General features: G+C 42.9%; 1 protein-coding gene and 1 pseudogene across 1 annotated transcript in view; one reads left to right on the top strand and one right to left on the bottom strand.

Annotated features, from left to right (window-relative positions):
- The window catches only part of MFAP5 (microfibril associated protein 5), a 263735-nt gene that overhangs the window by 70834 nt on the left and 175264 nt on the right, over positions 1-17637 (top strand). The gene's annotated exons all lie outside the window — the stretch shown is intronic.
- Positions 3423-7906, bottom strand: LOC125695380 (homeobox protein NANOG-like; annotated as a pseudogene).

Here is a 17637-nt window from a genome sequence, read left to right as displayed (position 1 = left end):
ATCATAGCCTGACAGCTATGATTTTTCAACTATGATGGAGAGTGGCTTGGTAACCACATCAGCCAATTCCTTTAGGAGCCTGGGATGCATGTTATCTGTCCCCATAGACTTGTACACATTCAGTCTCATTGGGGATCTTGAACATGCTGTTTACTTACAGTAAGTGGGATTTTGCTCACACAAGCCCAGCCTAGAAGTAGAGAGGTATAAGTGTGTTGGGAAAATTTTGCTCAAATAGACTTGCTTAATTATCCCAAAAAGAGATTGAAGAAAGTCTCCAGCTTTCTTTATTCCAATAAAGGGAAAGTCTACAGGGAAAGCCCTCCCCCAGGATTTCTCATAATATCAGGTTTTACAGCCCCCCTTTTTTCCCTATATCCCAACCATATTGTTTCTCCTCCTTCTCTTTCTGGCTGGAGTACTTGGACATTACAGGCTACCTGGTATGCCTAATATGTTTTCTTCCTTGTATGTGACCCCCTTTTGTATCACACATCACATGTAAAACTAACTCCAACTTTATGCCACCCAGGAGATAATTAATATTAATTAACCCATTAAGCCTATACAAAGTTCAAAAGTTCTTGTTATTTTGTATTACTAAAACCTTATTTGATGAGAGTGTACAGACACCAAGTGCAAGTGAATTTGCAAGCTTCTGAACAAGTTTGCAAGCACAGCATCTTGTTCACAAGCCTCTGTGTAAATAGTTTTGTTTGCAAGGACATTTTGTTCTTAAGCCTCTTCTATTTCAGGTGTGTTGCATGGTGGGCTCCAGGAATAGGCAAGATGTTAGTTGCTTGGCTTACACTAATGACAGTCCAGTAACATGCTTGTGTTTGACCTTTATCTACAATGCTTAATAATTATTTAAGTATGAGAGATGTTAACAAAGCTTAAACTTTTCAACACACCTTTTGCTAAAATAGCTGTGGGATGGAGACAGCTTTCTCTGAAACTATGGTTTGTTGCTGCATTTGCCATGTGTTCTGCAGAAATTGAATGTTCCTTCACAGAAACAACTACTCCTTTGGTTGGTGAGCCCCTAGGGTGCATTGGGGCTTGGTAATCATGTCATTGCATAGATGGAAGGAAGATGCAAATTGGCTATTGGAGTTTTGGCATGTGGACTGAGAAAGACCAGGGTTCAGGAAGGGCTTCTGACAGCTGTGGAAAGTCACAGGACTTCACAGTTTCATGCTGCTGGAGCCCTTGAGCAAGGGCTCCTGACCCCAATTGTCTCTGCAGCATGGGTAAAAGGTGTGATATTTAATAGCTTCTTCCCTACAGGAATTCACAAGTGCTATATTAAGTCATCTAATTACCCTGAATGATTTGAATATTAAATAACAGGGCTTTGAAAATTTTCAGTTAAGCATTGCCACACATCTATTGTTTGACCTGTCATCAGTGGCCAAAAGCATCTTGACCAATACTGAACATATGAAGAGGCGTGATGAAGAATCCAAAATAATGTCAGTGGATTTTAGAGAAAAAAAAAAAGAAATTTCCTTTCATGCAACAGCCATGCAATACACATGTCATCCACTGTTTTGAAGAGCACCCTCATGTCCTGTCTCTGAATCCCTTTCCACAAGACAAATTAATTTCTCACATTTAATGGACATTCGGCTGCGTGCACACAGCATGCATCTCTAGCAGTGGGGCTGTATCTGAGTCACTTAGTCTTTTAAATATCACAACACTGGACCTTCTGCCTGGCATGAGACTCAAGACGCAGCCAAGCAAACTGCTGCTAGGTGACAGGGAAAAACTCTTTTTCTTTCTTTCTTTCTTTCTTTCTTTCTTTCTTTCTTTCTTTCTTTTTTTTTTTTCCCCTTTCTTTTTCTTTTTTAAATTATTTTTTAACCTACAACAGCATTTATTGGAATGGCATGAAAAGTTCACATCAGAGCCCTGATAATTGTTGTTATTGTTGAGATGTTAACCATCACCTGTATGCTGCTTTCAGTTAAGCTAACCCAATCAATCCCAACCCCTATGTTAGTGTAGGAGTTCCAAGAACAAATCTTTCCCAAGTTTAACCACTTGATAGAAGTAGGATAGGTGTGGTGGTGGAGCTGTGCTTTAAAATTGACATCCGAGATGATCTGAGATACAAGTTGATTCTTCAAAAAGCTGTTTTTCCCCATCAAGTATTGTAAGTACAGACCTGTAAACAGTGTAGCTGTATAACCAAAAGGTCAGAGTTGCTACATGAGGGAATGGGTGTAGTGGGAAACAACTGTGAGACGCAGAAAAACAGAACAGCTTTGCCAACAAAAGACCACACATCTTATTACCCCAGTCTCAGATAATTGCCTTCATCCTACGCTCATTTTTTAAACCATGACAACTACATCACATGAAGAAAATATTATTGTAATAAAAGTCTTAAAGAAAACCTGTGTCTCAGGGAAATGTGACCCTACTATTGATCATACTTGGATACACATATCTGTTCTGAGGTACTTAAGAAGTCTATACAGTATTAAAGTTTGAAATGATAATATTATATATCTGAGTCTGGTGCCATTATTAAATAAGCATTGCTGGATAGGTAAGATTCTTAAGGTAGGTGGGGAGTTTCCCTGCTGGTTCTTAACTCTAGATATCTGGCCTTGCCAATGGTCATGAAGCTAACCCACTGATAGCACAGAAAAGTGGTTGTTTATAGTTTCAGATTCAAATCAGTAATAACAATGGCATATGGTTACTATGGCTAGTTTTGTTCCATTTAGGTTTCAAATAGTGATGCCCTATTATAATGAAAAAGACACAGGAAAATACATAATCCACCTGAAAACATTTTTAATTATTTGTTATGTATAATAAACTTTTTATGTTTTCTTAAGAAGAGACAAAGGAAGATAAAGTTTATTTATCATTTTGATGCTTATAAGATCATCTCAACACCTTTTCTGCATGCAGCTTGTCAAATCTCCTTTTGCTATATACTTTATCAATTGTATAACTTGTGATAACCTGCAGAACTGGTGATCTAATCATCAGATATGTACCTGGTGTATGACAAAAATTTATTTAATGTCACTGAAAAGTATGGGACCAGCACCTCTACATATAGCCTGTATCTTTATGTGTTACGTGTATTCAGCCATATAATGATATGTATACATTAAATACATCTGTATTTGCTTACGTAAGTTTTGAGGTCCACAGTTTAGAAGATCTAGGGTATAATCTAGTCAGCCTAGTCAGATAGTGTGATAAGGGAATCTGTTTTTACAACATTAAAGGCATATGAACGAAGGGCTGCGTATACATGTCTGTGCAAGCATCTATATATCTGGCTATGCTTGCAAGCAAATATTTGGGTCCCAAAATGGAGCTTACATGAATAAAGGGAAAGATGAGAATAAGATTTGATTCCAAGGTGCCCAAATTCCTCACATCCACAGTGTTTAGGAACAATAGAGATGGTGGTCAGCAATGGCTGGGAATGATGCCCCCATGGGGGCTGACTTGTGAAAGTTATAACCATCATTTTTCTTCGTGCACACTGACAGGATAACTATGACAAAAGCCTACTTTGTGCTGGGCAATGAAGCCCACCGTCTGCTGGATGCTGCAGATTTCTCCACCTTTGTAGAAGACTCCTCCATTCTCGCTGGTCAAAATGGTGTAAGCATTCTGCCCTGCTCTGTAATGTTGACACGGGGTAGGCATTCTTTGGATGTTGCTGGCTAGACGGGTAGACCTGGCGGAATTTTGGGTACACATCCAGGTAAGAACTTGGCTGGAAGCTGTTCTAAAAAGGAAATACAGTGAATTAAAATGCATATCTTCCACTGGTGTCCACAGACCTAACATCTACTTGTGCTCTACTCTGTCTCTTCACATTTCATATTGTTTCTTGTTCAGCAGCAAGGGGATTAAGAGCAAGAAAACTATATCCATCCCCTATAGTTCAGGGTGGATACAGAATCAAATACAATATATAAGAAACACACTCTTACTCTGGCAGTATTCAAGTGGCATAGTCAACATATTGCCAGGCTATCTACAGAATGTGGAGAATCATGCTAAGGCTGTGCCTCTGTGCTGAACAAACCAGAAGTCTGGGTATGCTGATACTTATATACGGTTAAGTTGCCCACATTCTTACTTGCATGAGGCTCTGATCCAAGCAGTCCACAAGGTATTCTTCTGGCACCTTTTCAGCTTCATCCTCTGGTTTTGAAACCAAGTCTTCACCTTAGGTGGTGAAGAGAGAGCAGGGAAAATATCAGGAGATATTAGGAAGGAGAGAAGGAATAGTGAATGTTATCAGATTTACAAGCAGCAATAACTAGGGGAGAGTGGCCAGATGGTACATGGGCAGCAGTAGATTAAGCCCTTTAAGTGTTCCCTGAGGTTATTGCCTGGGAAATGTCTGTCTAGCAGCCTCAGCTTCTGGCTAGTGCATCTGTGCACTGGGAGGAGTGGATGGAGCAACATTATGGCCACATGACAATTATTGTTGTGACATAGATAAGTTTCAGTCGTGAGCATGAATGACCATGAATTAGACCCACTCAGGCCTCCACAAGCACCCTGCACTGTAAGAAAACTTCTGAAACATTGATTCTACATGCTTATTAGTGAAGTGAAAGGTTTGCTACTTGTATCTATCAGTTTCAGAATTCAAAGGTCCTCACAGGGTGAATTCCAGGTATGTTCATATTCATGACTGTATTTGTAATTCTACTACAAGTACTGGCAACAGTCCCCTTAGCTGACTCCTCACCGAGAACTGAGTAAAGTGCTGTTGACTCTCTTGATTCCCAGAAATACTTCAGATCTCTGGCATGAATAGACGGGAGAGCAACTGTTACATAGCCTTTGCCCATTACCAGGAACTACTTTTCCCATCCTGTCACTGCTTTATGTGACTATTCAGCCACTGTGTGACAGATATACCTTAGTCTCTATGTTCACATGGTGGTAAGTGAGCCCCAGGGCAGCAGCCAGCTCCTGCATCTGATGGGGACTGAGGTACTTCTGGCTCTGAAACTGCTGATGCAGGGTCTGCTGCTGCTCCTAGGAGAAAGCTGTGTGGCTCTTGGCCTTCTTAACTGTCCCCGTATCATATTCTCTGCCATTTTGAGACCTAGTGGTAGGTTGAGGGGATCAGGATGCTGAGTGTTGACTGATGGCTAAGTCTGGCATGAACTGGCTGAAATTCCCAGAACTGGAAGAAGATGAAGAAACATCTGAAAATAAAAAGACAATGTCAGAAGTATACCTGAATGGATATGAGCACACTTCCTACGTATTAAGTCACAAGATCAGAACTCCTTGTTTACCTAAAAGGGGCCTACTTGAAGGAAAGTTCACACTTCTGTGTTCATGAATCTGTGAACACAGGCATGCTCACTGACAGTAAGCAGCTTTCCAGCTCAGACTCTCAGAATTTCCACAGCTCCTTTTTATGAGATGGAAAAAGGCACAGAGGGGAGAATGCTAAGCATTGGCTTAGTGTTATTACTCTCCTTCAAAAGGCCTCAGTAATATTTCATTTTCTGGTGCTATAAAGAAGCTCAGTCATGACTGCAAACATAGCTTTGAGTTGATAATATGCTCCCCAAAACTGTCCTCAAAAGCCCAGGAATCTCAAGACATTACATAGACAGTGTGCATGATGGGGCGAAACAGGCAGTGCTTAAAAGGGGGGGACAGATGTAGATTATCAAAGCCAGCCCTCGGATACTGATTCACTCCAAAGGATCTCACCTACAACTGCCTCAATGCTGGAAAAGTGTGCAAATGAAGAAGGGTTATTTAGCTAGGGAGCCTTATGTCAAGGACAAAGGAGAGATATTTGACATAGAGATGGGAAGGGAGAGAGGGAAGGTAGAAATGTAGGACAGAGGAAAAGACTCAATCCTGTATCAGGGTCATAGGGGACAAAATTTGAAAGTACAGAGGAAGCTGTTCGAGCCCTTTCTCGTTTGTTCTGATAAAAGTCCTGAAGAGGCCAATGTTGAAGGATAAAGCTAAGACAAAAATCTAAAGGAAAAAAATCCTAAATAATCCAAACCACTTTTCCAGATTAAAGCTGCCAAAATACAAAGTCGTTCCAGCTGTCTGGATAGGAAAATGATGAGGACAGATTATCCCTGTCATATCTGGGGGGTTGGACTCAATGATCTCTGGAGGTCCCTTCCAACCCCTACAATTCTGTGATTCTGTGATTTCCATTAGGTACCTGATTTCTGAGGCCTGTGAAAGGCTGAGAGCTTCTCAAGACAATCCTGACAAAAAGGCTGCGATACCAATCTTCTTCACATATCTCCAATGATAAATCTGTTAATTCCTTCTTCCTCCAGATACTCCTCTACAAACCCTGCTGCATGGTCCATCCCTTCTCTTCCTACTGACATTTCAGGAGAGAGGAGATGCAGTGAATGGGAAGTGCCATTTCAGTACACATCCTCTGACTATTGATCCCCATGGTTCCCAAACTCCTTGCTGGCCATCTTGAGAGCTATAAGTCTGAAAAACACTGAGGCATGCTCCTCCTCTTCCTGAATACATATTCAATGCAAAGTACTGTTGCCTTTCTGACAAATGGGTTCCCTTGTCTATCTTCCAAAACCCTTTCTTCTTATCCTAAGCCAAGAGCTAAACTACACTCAGAAAGTTTCTCAGCCTCAAACCAGGGAGCCACATGTGTAGTGTATTTTCCCATTACTCTCCTGACAGATACAAGCTGCCTTGCCACTGATACTTGACACTCTATGGTCATCTGCTCCTGCCTTTAGGCCTGCTGTTAGCTGTTTTCTGTCCCTAGGAAATGATAACCTGAAGTGCTAGCTGTGGGAAGAGGCAGGTGTGAAGTGGAGCAGACTTTTGGTGCTGGGGAGCATGAGGATTACAAAGGGTTTCTGTCTACAAGGAGACAAGGGCTCTCAATGAAGCAAACAAAGGAGATGCAAAGTTCTGAGGAGTATGTGCATGAGGGTAGACTGTAGAGCCTGAGAGAAGGCTGAACATCTGGGAACTGGGTACACGGGAGGCTAATATTTCATGTGGGCCCAAAGGATGTTTGGATCTTGTAGATCATGCAAGTGAAAACTTTGTAGGTAGGAAAGTGTGTTAAGAATATGGGTTAGGAAAATAGGAGAATCTTCTGTCAGACAGGAAGCACAGAAAGATACCATCCTGCTAACATTCCCATATGTGGTCCCTGCTCAGACAGTCATCCAAAATGCCCATATATTATCACCTTCAGCTTTAGTTCCCCCTCTTCCATAAGAAGAGACTGAAGGAAAAAGGAAGCAGGAAATAAACAGCAGTCGAACAGATGTAAACACAACAAACTAAAACATTTGTCTAAAAAGAGGCCTAGACATTCCTCCTCTGAGAGCTACAAACATCTGTAAAACCATGCTGTCACACCATCTGAGCCTGGAGCAGAATTTCCTATGCCTGCACTGCCTGGTGAGATTTACAAAATCAACTCACAGAGACAAAAGCAGCATGGAAAGATGACATGACAGTCCAAGGCCATCCTTCTCACCTAGAACACCATTTATTCATCCAGCACCTGTATGTATTGGGAAAAGAAAAAAAAAAAAAAAAAAAAAAAAAAAAAAAAAAAAGAAGGCAAGGAGATAAATAGAAAAAGATCTACTCAAGGCCGTTATTAAGCAAATGAGCAAGCCGAGACCACAGGTATCCTGAAGATCATCAGCTCTAGGAATTATTGAAATGCCTTACCTGCAGCCTGCCTCTTCTCTCCTGACTCCGGAGATAGACTGCTACTGGCCGCTGCTGCTGCTGGCCCAACTGAAGCAGGGCCACGTCCTGCCTCCCCCACCGAGTTCCAGTACAGATCCAGGTATCCCATGCCTGACCCGCCGGCATACGGATGGTAAACGGGAAGAACTAAACGTGCACACATGGCGGGGGGAGCGGGTGGAGGGGTGGCTCCCACACCTTTCAGGAGATGCCACCTCCACTGGGAGGGGCAGGTCTTACCAGCAAGCTGCAGTAGCCGTGAAGTATAGACAGGCAGTTACCCTTATTGCTCACCTTAACTTGCCTGGGACTGCGGTATCTATCATCGTCGGCTCCTCACGGCTCTTTGTCATGCTAAAGAGGGCTGTTTGATAGGGTGGGAACAAAGCCGGGCACAGGGCGGAGGTGGGAGTACAAGTGGCACCAGAGCTGAAATTCTTGTCGTTCTGCAGGTCTGTCACACCCGAGCAGCTCTGATTCAGAGCCCTAGGAAACCTCCTGCTTGGTTCTTCGGGCTCAACTAAAATCGTCCCATCACAAAATAATCCCATGAACACAGATGTCGTGTAGAAGAGGGCTGCTGACTTTTGGAAAAACGAACTCCATCTCCACCAGAAGGGAGTGAAGAGGAGATAGATCTGATACTGAGCTGCGCACTATCCTGCTGGGCAAACCCAAGCATGGGCTCCAGTTTATGTGGGATATTCTGAGACCTTTGCTTAGTATTAGAGTGAGAATCTGAAAAGATCCTCTTCCCCTTACCCCCACACCGATGTAGCAGCGTTTTCCACACAGGGGCTTCTACAGCTAGATCAGGTTGCTCAGAGCCCTGTTCAGCCTGATTTTGAATTTTTCCATGGGTGGAGCTTCCACCACATCTCTGGGCAACCTGTTCCAGTGCTTCACTGCCCATATTGTAGAAAATATTTTCCTTATATCCAGCCTAAATCTCCTGCTTTAGTTTGAAACCATTTGCCCTTGTCTTATCACAACAGGCCCTACTAAATAGTCTGTCCCCTACTGAAAGGCTGCTATCAAGTCTCCCTTAAGCCTTCTCTTCTCCAGGCTGAACAAACCCACCTCTCTCAACCTGTCCTCATAGGGGAGGCTTCCATCCCTAGAATCACTTTTGTGATCTTTTTCTGGATGCATTCCAATAGATCCATGTGTCTCCTACAATGAGAATTCCACATCTGGATCCTGCACTCTGGGTGAAGTCTCACCAGCACAGAGTAGAGGAGCATGGTCACCTCCTTCCAGCAACTAGCCACGCTTCTTTTGACGCTGTCCAGGATACAGTTGGCTTCCTGGGCTGTGGAGGCACATTGCTGGCTCATGTCCAGCTTGCCATTCATCACTACCCCCAAGCCCTTTTCACTGGGGCTGTGCTCAATCCTTTTGCCCCCAGCTTATATTGATAGTGACCCAGATTGATTCTGTGACCCAGACGCAAGACCTTGGATTAATTGAAACTCACGGGGTTCTCTTGAGCCAGCTGCTAGAGACTGTCTAGGTCTCTCTGTATGGTATCCCATCCTTCAGGCATGTTAACTGTGCCACATAGCTTGGTGTCATCTGGAAATTTGCTGAGGGTGTACACAATTCCATTGTCAACATCACTGATGAAGATGTTAAAAAGAGCACTGGTTCTGGTACTGAGCCCAAGTGAAGTTCCAGAGTTGATTTAAATATTTGTTGTTGGAATCAGTCCACCCTTGGTTTAAGTACACATGCATGACTAATTTAAGTTCAAGCCTTAGTATGAAGTTTCACAGGAGTATTCTTATATAATTTAAACCTGGACTATCCCTGTTCTCCTTGACAATTCATTGCTCCACAGGTGCCTTCTTCCCAAGCCTGTGCTTGCACCCACTACCTGCCCAGCAGGCCAGAGAGGAGAATCTGGTTGGTGAGAACGTTTGGGTGTCCGCAGGGAGAAGACAGGTGGGGTAAGCGAGGCCGCAAGAAATGCGAGTTATATCAGCTTAAAGAATATGGACCATCACTTCTATCAGCAACTCTGGCACTGCTCTGCATCCCTTGACAGATTATGTCAGAGCTTCTCTGGCTATACAGTAAGGGTGTCTTAAAAGCATTCTGAAATCTCTTACTGGGAAGTTAAAAAGAACTGCAGGACTGGCTTGTGAGTGAGCCTGAAAATCAAAACAGCTGCTCTTGAAACAACATGGACAGATCATCCAACACACGTCACATAACTGCACATTTCTGCTGCCATGATACCATCTCTTTTTCATGCTGTGCAGACAGGAAGAACCTCAGGGCCTGAGTATGCTCTCTAGTTTTTGGCATTCAGTATTGTATTTTGTTATGATTTGTTTGTTTACCTTCCTATTAATCACTTAGTTCAGCATGTTAATTACTTAATTGCACCTTCAGCTTGAACTTAATTCTTTTAAAGCTTGTATTTTTCTCTATAGACTTAATTTTTGGTGATTTAATATTTCCTACACTTTTACCTTGCTTTGTGTGTGACTGTGCTGGAATCTAGTCAGATTCACATTAGGTATTTTTCACAAGGCCCTTGTCCTCCTTGAAGATTCTTTTAATTAATCTGTACCAGAAGAGGAGTTGTTGTTTTTTTTTTTTTTTCCCTCTGCCACATATTGTTCTGCTGTGTTGAAGATAGGCATTATAAAGGAAAATGAACTAAAAAAAAACCACAAACAAATATTCGGAATCACTTACTCTTAGAAGGCTTAGAAGGGACCATCATGATCATAGCATCCAATATGCAGCTACTTCTAACTTTTTTTTAAATGTGTGACATGCTAAGGTAAGAAATTCTGAAAGTACAAAAACCTATACCCCGCTAAGGAAAAAATGTGATGAGAACTAGGCTGAAGGGAAGGCCCTGGAAAGTGTCACCATATCTACCACAGGAACCCTCATTCCAACATTTCTTGAAACTTAGGGGTTGATTTTCTTTCTTCCATTCATGTTTAACAAAGTTTTTCCTATTCACTTTCTGTCTTTTAATGTTTAAAAGACATCTGTCGTTGGTAGCCAAAGGAATTTCTGTCATGATATTACTATGAGCTTATGAGCAGTGTCAGGAAACAGCAATGTCTCAGCCAATCTAATGCTGATCTGTTTTTCCCATTTCCAAGAGTGCTAGTTCATATCATGTATTCACCAGCAGCAGAAAGTGCTATGAGAATCCAACATCAGAAACTGAAGATACATTTTCCTCCCTAATTGTTCTTCTCCCTAATCAGTATATGTTTTGTCTTTGAAGTTTGCACATGAAGTAAAAACAAGGTCATACTCCTTATCTATAACTAACTCCTGAACTATAACTAACTCCCCTAGAAGAATGAATCTTAACTGTCATTAATCACAGAATCAAAGAATCACAGAATTGTAGGGGTTGGAAGGGACCTCCAGAGATCATTGAGTCCAACCCCCCTGCCAAAGCAGGTTCCCTACAGCAGGTCACACAGGTAGGCATCCAGGCAGGTCTTGAACATCTCCAGAGAAGGAGACTCCACCACCTCCCTGGGCAGCCTGTTCCAGTGCTCCGTCACTTCACTGTAAAGAAGTTCTTGCGCATGTTTGTGCAGAACTTCCTATGCTGCAGTTTCCAGCCGTTTCCCCTTGTCCTGTCTCCACTCACCACTGAAAAGAGTCCGGCCTCGCCATTCTGCCCCCCACACCTTAGATATTTATAGACCTGGATCAGGTCCCCTCTCAGTCTTCTTTTCTCGAGGCTGAACAGATCCAGTTCACTCAGCCTTTCTTCATAGGGGAGATGCTCCAGGCCCTTCACCATCTTCGTGGCCCTCTGCTGGACTCTTTCCAAGAGATCCCTGTCTTTTTTGTACTGGGGAGCCCAGAACTGGACGCAGTACTCCATGCTATCTACCATATATTTTCTCCCTTAAAAGTAAGAGGATGAGGGATTTTCTAATAGTTACATTTGTACCTATTTCCCCTTTATCAAATGCTGTGAAGATTTTTAATGGTGCTTGTTGCCATGGCACCAAGCTGTCTTGAGACCTTGAGATCTCAAATCATGCTTAACCATTTAATGTAACACAGAACACTGTAATCAAATTGCACACATAAACAAAACACTCTCCTACCACTGAAAACCCCACTTGGTCCTCCAGAGATGAGATCCCTTTCTACAGCTGGTTCTAGGCAGATTTGCAAAAGAATTTCCACGTAAGCCCAGTTTGTTGGATCATAGATTTCCATAGACATTCTTCCAATGCAGATGTCAATACCTGGAAACCCATCCCACTCATTCACCTTTGACTGATATTAAGCTTTTAACTTAGGCTAGGTTCTACACTTTTTGACTTTGGCAAGATTAGGCTAGGCTCAAGCTAGGCTTTCAATGCTCTTTTTACAGTAGTCATTCATCATGCTTCATGCTCAGTACATAGTCTTATAAAGGACTAGTGAAATCTCACTAAACATCTGAGCAAATGGCCTGCAAGTATAGATAAATTGATAAGGAGCTCCGTCCACAGAACAAGACAGGAGGAAGAAACTGAGTTAGGACTTCTCTGCAGGGGAATAAGAGCTCCGTCCACAGAACAAGACAGGAGGAAGAAACTGAGTTAGGACTTCTCTGCAGGGGAATAAGATAGAGTGAGAGAATGTGATGGCTTTTGGCAGCTGGAAGAAAGTTAGAGGTTTCTCAGTTACATTAAATGCATGCAAAAAAAAATTGTTTTGAGGTACTTATAGGCCCTGGAACATCAAACTCCATAGACTCTTTGACATATCTGAGAGTGGGAGAAGAATGCAATGTGCTCCTTTTCATGTCACCAGCTCTGGCATCTGGGATTCCACCAGCCCAAATGTGCCAGGAATTAACTCTCCTCAGACAAACTGAGATAACATAGCAGAGCTCTGATCAAGGGACTGATATCAAAGAAACAAATCACTCAGCCCTAGGGCTGAATTATCAGAGCAGTTTATTCCAGCCTTTTCTCCTCCTTTCAAGCATCAGGTTCAATTGCAGCAACAGCAGAACAAAAAGCTACAACATTCTAGGTGCTTCACAGACAGGGAAAATACAACCAGAAAGAATGGAATTCACAGGTGATACAAGGCTGGGATAGTGTTGCAAATACCACAGAGAACAAAGAAAAAATGCAAAAGGAACCTATCTTTCTTGGGCAGGGAGGAAGAAGGAAAGGTGAGAATGAGTCATACACCTGGGGAAAAAGAATCCCAAAGGGATGTGCAGAATGCACAGCATGAAAGAAAAAAAAAAAAAAAAAAAAAAAGAAGAGGACAAGCAAGAGATGCATGTTTACTAGCTGAGGTATATTCAATTCAAATAATAGCTTGAATTTTGCAGGCATGCAAGCACTTGACAAAGATCTGTATCATCACATTTTCATGGATGGAGAAACTGAGGCATGGCATGGACTCAGTAAAAGGTCTGTTGTACAGCACTTGCCACACCATGGTGAGGCAGAAACATGAGACTGTCAAGGCAGAAAACTTTTGTCTTAGGGTCAAAAGGACAGTGTTATGCATAGTTATAGTGAGATTATCCAAATAAGGCTACATACTGTGTGCATGCCCTGAAAAACAAGAGAGAGGTCCCAAGGAAGAGTAGCAGGCACAGGAGTGTTATAAACCAGCTCATCTCTTATCCCAAATGTACTTGCTTGGCAAATTCAGAATTCCAACTAGAACTGCAGTACCTCATTCTCTCTACTTCTCAGTTGTCTGTGGATTTAATCTCTATTTACCATTAAGATTTGGTTTTTTGTTTGTTTGTTTTTCTGAAAGCTTTCCCACTGCCAGCTCCATTCAGGTTGCCCTTCCTATAAGAAAAGAATAAAAAAAAAAACACAAACAACAACAACAACAAAAATTCAGCTCCTTCTTGCAAGCTGTGTTAGCTTTGCAAAGCAAATAGGAACCAGGTCATCGAATGTGTAGAAAAATCCATTGACAAGGAAAGCCTGTTGCTGTGTCGCAGGTGTACACTGTGGAGGGGCACAGAAATATGGCTGAGTGGTGGTCTGATTTGGGTATTAGAGGTTGGCTGATTTGGAGTGTTTCATGGGTTTTTATTGTTGGGGTTTTTTTAGAGATGATAGACACTGTGGGAGGGGGTCAAGTGTTTCAAGGGATTTTGTCACGGTGTTCATACTTCAGAGCAGTCCCATGCTTTATCGTGGTCAGAGTCAAGATTTGCCTCTTCAAGCTCTCAGGTTGTCTGAAAAAATGTTACTGATAACTGCAGTGCAGATTAGTCTACGCCTTGCAAGGAGAATTGGTGGGTGAGTGGATGACAATCGTCAGTATGAAACAGTTGCTACAGGTGAGATGCCTCAGAAACATAAATGCTCTTAGCACACTGTCAAATAAACAGGTGTGTTTACATGTTACAGAGAGGGTAACACAGTGTCGGTCACCTAGTTCCAACTCCCTTGCCTACCAGATCGTGCTGCCCAGGGCCCCATCCAGCCTGAATGACTAGGAATGGGGCGAGGCATCCACAGCTTCTCTGGGAAACCTGTTGCAGTGCCTCATCTCTCTCTGAGTAAAGAATGAGAGGACTCAGGAGGAAGAAAGCAATTTGTTGCCTAGAGGTGATGTTTTTATGGGGAGGTTAACTCACTGGGAATACGACAAGGAAAGTAGTAGGTGAAAATACCAGCATGGAAAAACATTGGGGAGTTTTTCAAAAACTGCGTTTCTCCTTCTGGAATGCATCTGAAGAGCTACTTTGTGCTCATTGCAGAAGAAGCAAATGTCAAGAAGCTCCCAGGATCATTGCAGAAACTGAAGCCCTTGGCTTTTCCCACTGCCCTAGTGATAGACCTCCTGCCTCAAGCTGTGGAAGGAGGACGCAGCCATGTCCTGTGCCTCACCAGGCCCAGCACCACCTGTAGCTGCAGCCTGGCATCTTCCCCGGCCATCTTTCCTTCCCAGGCAGCAGTAGCACTTGTAAGGTGATGTGGCATACCAGGCACAGTAACAGAAGCACTCTCAGGGCCTTGATCTCTAAGGGGCAAGTCGTTTAAGCTCAACAGGACCCCTGTGTCATGCAGTTTGGGGTGGGATTAGTGCTACTGCTGCTGCACAAATCTCCACATGTACACCCAAAGTTTTGTTCACAGAGCTGTATATTTTGAAGAAATCCTCAGCCAAGGGAAGTACATAAAATAAGGCCTAAAGAATGGCTCTAAGGGCTGGCAGTGAAAAGGGGATGAAGAGAAGTGAGTAAGAGCAGGAACAATGAATTGAAACTTGAGAGAAAGTACCAAGAGGTTTCCAGAAGTGTAGGAGAATGTAACACTGGATCACTTTCAGTTCTGTTGAAATACAATCAGATGCAGCAATTCACAGCATGAGGCTGCAGGAGGCATATAAAGGCACCAGAACGTAGTTGGGAAAATGCCACGTCATATGAGCAAGTGAGATTCAGGGTCACAGAGGAAAGGCCTTGAGATACAAGAGAGAGCCCAGAGCCAACAAGGTAGTGCAAGCTAACCTCTACATTTTCTATTCAGCCCTCTCTGACCTTCCCAAACTTGGGAGATGTCAGCCTGGTGAAAGTGCGTAGTAATCCTCACAAAGGTGTGAGATGAGAGATGGATGTATTAAGAGACCATGAAGGCCAAGAAAAGGTACTACATGTTGGAAGGAGGAGAGGAGACTAGCAAAATTCTAGCTACTTCCAAGGTCCTAGGAGATGACAGAACTCTGTTGGTGCTGAGGATCCCGCACGGACTGAAACTAGCCTGCAGTGACTCTAATGAAACAGGGAAGCAGTCTCACAAGTGTGGGGGTGGGAGAGAAGATCCAAATTTGCCAAATGAAGGAGTCTCCACCACCCTTGCCATGCTGTTTATCTCCCTTCATGCGGTTGTTCCTCTGATGGAGACAAATAACCTAAGGCAGTGCTAGCAAGGAGCATGTAGTCCTATCAGTTCTCATAACAGAAGACTCCTCACAGATTCAGGTCTCTTGCTGGAAGTTTACCATCACATTGTGCTCTTCCTGCAAATCATCCTTTACCCTCAGAAGTGAGCCACAAGCTCAGCAGTGTTTTTGTGGCCCCTTTGCTGCAGAGATCCCCACAGGGTAGAGTGTGATAGGTGAGTCACTGATGAAACTGGATGAAAACCTTGACTCTTACACCTACGCAACTGCTCATTGGTGCAGGGCTCTGTCATGACAATGATTCAGCTTTTACCATACATTCCAATAAACGTCAGCATTTTATAATCGATAATGCTAATCTCAGAAGTCCTCCCTAGACTGCATTACAAGAACTTGTTGCGTCTGTGAACATTTTGCATCTTTTCTTTCACCACTGGAGAGAAACCAGCACATTGCATGTGCGTGCAACTGAATTGATCACATCCACAAACCACACGTTAGGATGCTCTTTGGCTCCAGTCCAGAAAGGACTCCCTGGGGACGGCGATACGGAGGTTTACAAGAAACATCTAGATGTGGCATTGAAGGAGACGGTTTAGGAGGCGCGGTTGTGATGGGCTGGTGGTGAGAAAAGATTATCTTTGTGGTCTTTCCAACTTTAATGATTTTATGATTCCCTACAGTGAATGATTTTTGTGTCCTGCTTCATCAGAATTTCTAAAAAGTCTAACAGTAAAGATGATGTGATGCTGCTTCAGCATTTTGTTTTGACTAGCATGAAATAAGGAAGCTGGAAAAATTTTCTTTCAATGCTTCTGAAGAGACTGTTTTTCAGAGATGAATGGGCCCTTGCATATTTTAAAGCAAACATATTTATTGTCAAGACTGGACTTAACTGACTTGTCTTGGCCAGTTTTCTTTAACAGAAACTTGTCTTGCACGATCTAATGATTAGAAATAGACTTTTGCTTTGTTTGTATGGAAAGGCTGCTCCTGACACACCACTCCTGACACACTACTCAAGTAAGCTTTAAGCAATCAGTAGGTTCTGCAATTATCAGTTTGCCTTGATCTCTTTCTGCAGGTAGCTGACAAATTCTAGCAGCTTTTCACAGAGGAAAAAACATGTGCCATTTTGGCTTCTCATGAAAACTAATTTTGCTGAAATATGGGCATCCTAAGTCTGCAAGATGTGATAAACTTTCTGCAGAAGCTGCTTGCTCATATCCTGCAGATTTATTTATAATTAAGTCCACGTGGCTGGTAAGACAGTCTTAAATGCTTTGCATCCTTGCCCTTGCGAAAACATGGCTATGCTGTGTTTATTGGAAACTTTCAAAGGCTGCCAGCCTTCCCCGACAACACTCAGCTGCCTTGTCAGTGATGGTCATTAAAACTGATAGTGCTGAATTTGTCAAACCAAATACAATTTCTGCAGCAACAGGATACAGTAGACTTCATCAGTGATGTAGAGGTGATACAGATGGAGTTTGGTCCATCAGAAAGTCCTATGGAAAGAATTGCAGCAAAGAAACGTTGTGTCTACAGAAACTCAGGGAGAAAGAGGGGGAATGGTCCAGAAAACATTAGCCTTTCTTCCAGCAGTTACTGCCAACACCTGGTTAGCTCTGTACCATTTTTCTTTTTAAAAAAAAAAAACAAAAAACTACGTCAATATTTAATTTAGCTGAACATGGGCGCTCTGGTTACTACCTTTTCATAGCCGGCTTGCTCATAACATTCCTCAGGTGCAGTGAGGCCAGCAGCAGGACCAGAGGCGAGGTTCCCGCTGCACGCTCTGACCAGGAGATGGCACTGCCAGCCCCTCCTACTTGCAGCTGGCACAATTTTCACGCAGCCGCACAGGACAGCCAGTGCCTTGCATGCCTGGTAGCTCCTCCACCACCCGTACCACATGATAAGACCGGGGTCACTTGGTTTGCTCTGTTTGCTAGGTTTCAACTGACTATCCCTTCTTCCAGTAAGGTCTCTCAGAGTAAAAGCTTGGACAAG

This window comes from Lagopus muta, chromosome 1 (genome assembly GCF_023343835.1).
Source record: "Lagopus muta isolate bLagMut1 chromosome 1, bLagMut1 primary, whole genome shotgun sequence".
In the NCBI taxonomy this organism is placed as follows: Eukaryota; Metazoa; Chordata; class Aves; order Galliformes; family Phasianidae; genus Lagopus; species Lagopus muta.
The sequence above is the reverse complement of the archived record's forward strand: the minus strand, read 5'-3'. Positions and strand labels throughout refer to the sequence as shown.